Source organism: Suricata suricatta, chromosome 14 (assembly GCF_006229205.1).
Source record: "Suricata suricatta isolate VVHF042 chromosome 14, meerkat_22Aug2017_6uvM2_HiC, whole genome shotgun sequence".
Lineage (NCBI taxonomy): Eukaryota > Metazoa > Chordata > Mammalia > Carnivora > Herpestidae > Suricata > Suricata suricatta.
Genome location: NC_043713.1, coordinates 48,801,901 through 48,807,900, shown reverse-complemented (window position 1 = coordinate 48,807,900; position 6,000 = coordinate 48,801,901). Strand labels below are relative to the sequence as shown.

The 6,000-nt window shown below is 38.3% G+C and overlaps 1 protein-coding gene across 3 annotated transcripts in view; it reads right to left on the bottom strand.

Moving 5' to 3' along the window:
- ROCK1 (Rho associated coiled-coil containing protein kinase 1) overlaps nucleotides 1–6,000 on the bottom strand; it is a 160,915-nt gene that overhangs the window by 23,949 nt on the left and 130,966 nt on the right. The window lies entirely within an intron of this gene.

Genomic DNA, 6,000 nt, shown 5'->3' with positions numbered 1-6,000 from the left:
GACAACTATATTTAAACACTAATAATTATTTTATTGCTTAAATAAAATTCATTATTTGAATCCACTTGAAAAGTTCTATATAAATAATAAATTTAACCCCTCAGACTTCGAAAAACTATAAAAGTAAAGAACTCTTTAATTTTGTATCTGCTATTGTGCTTAACTAAGAAAAGTTAATAAAGCCAAATGGCAAATAGTCTACTTTTGAAAAGGAACTTGTTGTGGATTAGAATGGAAGGGAGCATGGCACAGGGGAAAATAATAGGCTTGTAAATTAGGAGTCCAGACTTAGACCCTTATCCCTATTCTATCACTAATTAATTGGGTAAAGACATTGGGCAAATTTCTGATATTTCATGCAGCTCAATTTAATCAAATCTGTAAAATGAGAGATAAATTAAATGATTTTTGAGGTCCCTTCCAGTTCTGAAATTTAATGAGATTATGAAAACTTATAAATAGATATGTAAACCACTATAAACTATTCCAGGAATGCTCCTTGGGAATAACATTTTAAAGCTTTTTTGGAATTGACTTTCCGAACAGGACCAAATCACTCCAGTTTGCTTGCTCCTCCTGAAGAACTTCTACTCAATAAGCTATCTTGGTCATAACTGTAATCCCTCCCCTCCCATTATATAATAGGTGCTCAATAGATGTTTGCTAATGAATGAATGACTTCCACCTATTTTTTACTAAGGGAATAATACAAATAAAATTATTGTTTCAAGTCTCTCTCAAGAGGGAGACATACTAACTAGAGAAAAAGACAACATTAATTTGTCCAACAAACATTTACCTAAATGGCTATTATATGCTAGACATGGCTGTACTATTTAAGACATACAGTAGTAACAAATAAGACATACAATAGTAACAAAGTCTTTGCCCTAAGGAAGCATACATTAGTGGGGTGAAACAGGCAATTAAAAAAAAATAGCAACTAATATACAATATGCCATAGAGAACACAATAAAACAAAAAAGGTGGAAGAGGCTGTGAATGTGGTATTTTATATAGGGTGATCAAGGAGGCCTCTCTGCTAAGACAACATGTGAGAAGAGACAAAGGAAGGGAGTGAGCTATGCATATCTGAAAAGTGATAAGGTGGAAGAAACATCTAATAAGAAAAGCCTTAAGTTTGGTCTGAAAGAAGCTAATGTGAACAAAGTGAGAGATCAAGGAAGGTTGTGAAAAATGTATTAAGAGAAGTTGGGAGAGAGAATAGATCCTGTGAGGTTTTCTAAGACAGTAGAGGAAACTTCTCAGAGGAATCTGAGTATTCTGATTTTTATTTTTTTATGTTTATTTATTTTTGGGGTGCCTGAGTGGCTCAGTCGATTGAGCATCTGGCTTTGGCTCAGGTCATGATCTCCCGGTTGGTGGGTTAGAGCCCCGCATTGGGCTCTGTGCTAACTGCTTGTTCAGAGCCTGGAGCCTGCTTCAGATTCAATCTCCTTCTCTCTCTGACCCTCCCCGCTCATGCTCTCACTCTCTCAAATAAATAAATAAATATTAGAGAAATTTAAGAAAATGTTTATTTTTGAGACAGAGAGAGACAGAGCTTGAGGTGGGGAGGGGCAGAGAAAGAGAGACACACACACAGGCTCCAGGCTCTGAGCTGTCAGCGCAGAGCCCAGTGTGGGGCTCCAACCCACGAACCATGAGATCATGACCTGAGCTGAAGTCAGACGCTTAACTGACTGAGCCACCCAGGTGCCCCTGAGTATTCTGTTTTTAAAAGATCATTCTGGCTGCTGTATTAACATCAGACTGTAGAGGGAGAATTGCAGAAGTAGGGATATTAGTTAGAAGGCTACTGAAATTATCAAGATTGGAGAGGGTCTGGATCAGGTTGGTAAATGTACAAGTCATGAGAACTGAGTAGAATCTGGATATGCTTTTAAATTATAGCTAGGAAGACTTAATAATTGGTTGCATGCAGAGTGTAAGAAAAGAAGTCTAGGTTAACTTCAAATTTTTTTATTTAAACAACTGGAAATAACAGAATTGCTAATAACAAAATGGGGATACAAGTAAAGGAATCAAGACTTTTTTTCTGGACATGCTACAAATGAGATGCTTATTAACACTCAAGTGGAGATGTCAAATAGATGGCTGGACATACAAGTCTGGAATTCAGGGGAGAATGTGCTTACACACTGATGCTATTTAAAGCCATGAGACTGGATGAGAACGAGGAGGGAGTGATCCCTTGGGCCCTCCAAACTTTAAAGGTCTCAGAGAGGGGAAGGGACAAAGGAGCAAAGGAGGTTAAGAGTAGCCAGCTCAATAACAAAAATACCATGTGGTGGTGACAGAAGCCAAATGAAGACATTTCATCAAGAGAGAGTAATGGACTATGTCAACTGCTACTGTTAAATAAGATAAGGACTGAGAACGGACAATTGTCTTTACTGTTAGGAAGTCAACAGTGACCTTGAGAAGGTTTATTTTGATAGATTGATTAATACAAAAGTCTGACTGGAATGAGCAGGAGAGAGAAAGGGAGAAGGGAATCTGAAAATTAATGGTATGTCACTTTTCTTTTCTCTATTTTAAAGTTTTATTTATTTTGAGAGAGAGAGAGAGAAAGAAAGCATGAGCAGGAGAAGGGGAGAGAGAGCGAGAGAAATCCAAGCAGGCTTTGTGCTGTGAGGTCCGTGAGACTTGAGGTGAAATCAGGACTCCAACACTTAATTGACTGAGTCATCCAGGTGCCCAGGCATGTCACTTTTTAAAAAAGCTTCATCTATCTATCTATCTGTCTAACCTAAAAAATATTTATTTTTGAGAGAGAGAGAGTGGGGAGGGGGTAAAAAAATGGGGGATAGAGGCTCTGAAGCAGGCTCTGTGCTGACAGCAGAGAGCTCCATGCAGGGTTTGAACTCAAAATGGTGAGATCATGACCTGAGCCTGAAGTTGGACACTCAACAGATTGAAGTCATCCAGGTGCCCCTGGTATGTCACTTTTCAAAGAAGTTTGCCACAAAAGGAAGCAGAAAAATATGATGGTAGGTGGAAGTGAATATGTGTTTAAAAGATGGTTATTTTTTTTAGAGATATTTACCTGTACGCAATGAAAAGGAGTATAGAAAGGAAAACATTAAGGTAGGAAAGATGAAGATTATTGGAGTCATGTTCTTTTTTGTTTTAATTTTGTTTTTAACATTTACTTATTTTTGAGAGACAGAGAGACAGGGCATGAATAGGCAAGGGGCAGTGAGAGAGGGAGACAGAATCCAAAGCAGGCTCCAGGCTCTGAGCTGTCAACACAGAACCCGACACAGGGCTTGAACCAACAAATCACAAGATCATTACCTGAGCCAAAGTCAGACGCTTAACTGACTAAGCCCATCCAAGCGCCCCTGGTGTCATGTTGTTAAGTAGGCAAAAAGGGATGGTATCAAGGGGCTGACTTAGTTAAAAGCACATTTTGTCCATTTACATCAATCAGAAGGAAGGCAGGGTTTATCAGTACAGATGCAGATAGATTAGTAGGCTGTGAGGGTAGAAGAGAGTAGAAGTTCTCTGATTTCCAGGAAGCAAGACCATTTGTTGAGTGTGAGGATCAGGACAGGCTGTTCAAGATCTGAGGAGGAAGAAGATATGAAATAGGTGTCTTAAAGCATAGGGAAGCTAGTACGTTAGGAAAAGTCAGGAAGTTCAGTCTATGATCCTAGAGGTGGTTCTGCACTATTATAACAGACTGATAACATTCTTATCTGGGCTTACTACTATGTATTAAATTTAGATAAAAGTCAGTTATAATTAAAAATTCCAGGAAACCTATTTATCTCAAATTATAGTCCTATCCCTGGCTAGGCAACTGTGCAAGAGAAAGCAAGAAACAATGGATGGTTTGGTGTAAAACTGCAACTATAACCATCCAGACCTCCTTCACAGCTCTCCATAATGAAAGACCTGTCTTTACTGACTCCTAAGGCCAATCTATCACCTTTATTCTCCCCATCTCCTTAATGAAATCAATTAATTAACAACTTTTTTTCCCCCTTCTAGGTTATAAGATTATAAGTAGGGACTTTTTTCCTGTTTACTGCTGTATTCCAAATGCCCAGAAAGGTCTCTGGCCCATAGAAAGTGCTTAGAAAATTTGTTTCAATCAATGAATAGAGGTACAACTTTGTCATTCTGATTTCCTTCCTATGTATTTAAATATGCTCACATTTCTGCTATCTTTAAAAAGAAATGGCTCTTTCACTTTCTACTCCAGCTAGTGCTCTATCTCTATCTCCTTACCTTAACAGCCACGTTTCTTAAATTAAAAAAAAAATATTTGAGAGAGAAGGGGATAGAGTGTGTGTGTGCATGTAAGCAGGGGTGGGGGAAAGACAGAGAGAGAGGAGAAAGAGAATTCAAAGCAGGCTCTACACTCTCAGCTGAGAGCCTCACAGGGGGCTCAAACCCACAAACTGAGATCATGACCTGAGCCAAAATCATAAGCCAGATGTTCAACTGACTGAACCACCCAGGCACCTCTAATTTCTAAATTTAACAAATATTTACTAACCATCTATAGTGTGCTACGCACAACTTTAGGCACTACACATATAATAGTGAATCAGAGTTAAGGACATAGCATTTAAAAATTCCTTCCTTCAGTGCTAAGTTCTAAAGATAAAAACAGCAAGTAAAATAAAAGAAGTAAGCAAATTCTATAATATACTAGAAAGGGATAAGTACTACAGAGAAAAATAAAACAGGGAAGGAGTACTGAAGGTAGAAAATGGGGTGGGGGATGTTTGCAATTTTAAGAAGGATTATTTAGGGAAAGCCCCTCTGAGAAGACAGTCAGACCTAGACCCAGAGAGGCTGAAGGAGCAAGCTGTGTGAATATTCAGAGGAAATGTTCCAGGTGGAGGGGAAGCAAGTCCAGAAGCCCTGAGGCAGAGGAGTAACTGATTATTCTGTTGAATTATAAGGAGGTAAATGTGGCCATTGTCTACATTCTGTCTCCACTTCTACCCTTACTATTAAGGTCTCAATCCATTCTCATTACTATTTAGGAACTGTTTTCAACAAGATAACTAACAATCTTAAATATAATGGACAATGTATTTTTAACTTGAGTTGTTTAGGTATTTGGCACTTTAAATCACTTTCTCTTCTTTGAAATGTTCAATTCCGGTTAGCTTTTGTGATACTTTATTCTGCTTGTCTCCGTGTATTACCGGTGACTTCTTACTTTCCCTTCTTCCGCCCATTTCCTTAAAGTATAGGCACTGGAAGTCTGTTCTTAGCCTTTTTTGCCTTCTCATCCTGCACTAGGGGTTACAACTTTTTACCTGAGAGGGTCAAATGAATCCACAGAAGTGTCCCTCTATCTCCCTCCAGACACATACAATTAAATCTGGGCCAACATTTTACATAAAAATTAAAAAAAAAAAATGAAAAACCAGATCTTGAAATACTGAATCAGTGCTACCATGTGGCAGCAAGTGGCTAGAACTGATATAAACTCCTCAGTTTGTTATAATATTTACAACTCACACAATGAGCTAGTACCCAACTAGCTTCAAATCTTACATGTATGGTACCACAGGTTCATGAGCTAATAAACTTTGATATATACAATCACCTTAACAAATCTCATCTATCTCTGTTTCAGTATACAATGAATGTCAAATCAGCTTCAAGTCCTTATGTTTTCTCTGAGCTCTGATGCAATAAACCCAAGTGCTTGGTACCCATTCTTTGGATATCCCACACACATCTCAAACTCAATAGGTCTGAAATGGAAAATCTCATCTCCCCTCATTTCAGAAACTTGGGATTCTTCAATTCAGGGATTAGTGCTGCCATCAACCCAACTGCCCTTGTCAGAAATTTGAGAAATTTCACCTGAAATTTTCCCCAATGTTTATCCCCATATTCTCATATCTACAAGTCCTATTGCTTCTACTTCTATTTTTCCCATGTACTTGCCTCCCCTTTATTGTCAACTTCCACTATAATTTTACATCTAGGGATGCCAGATGC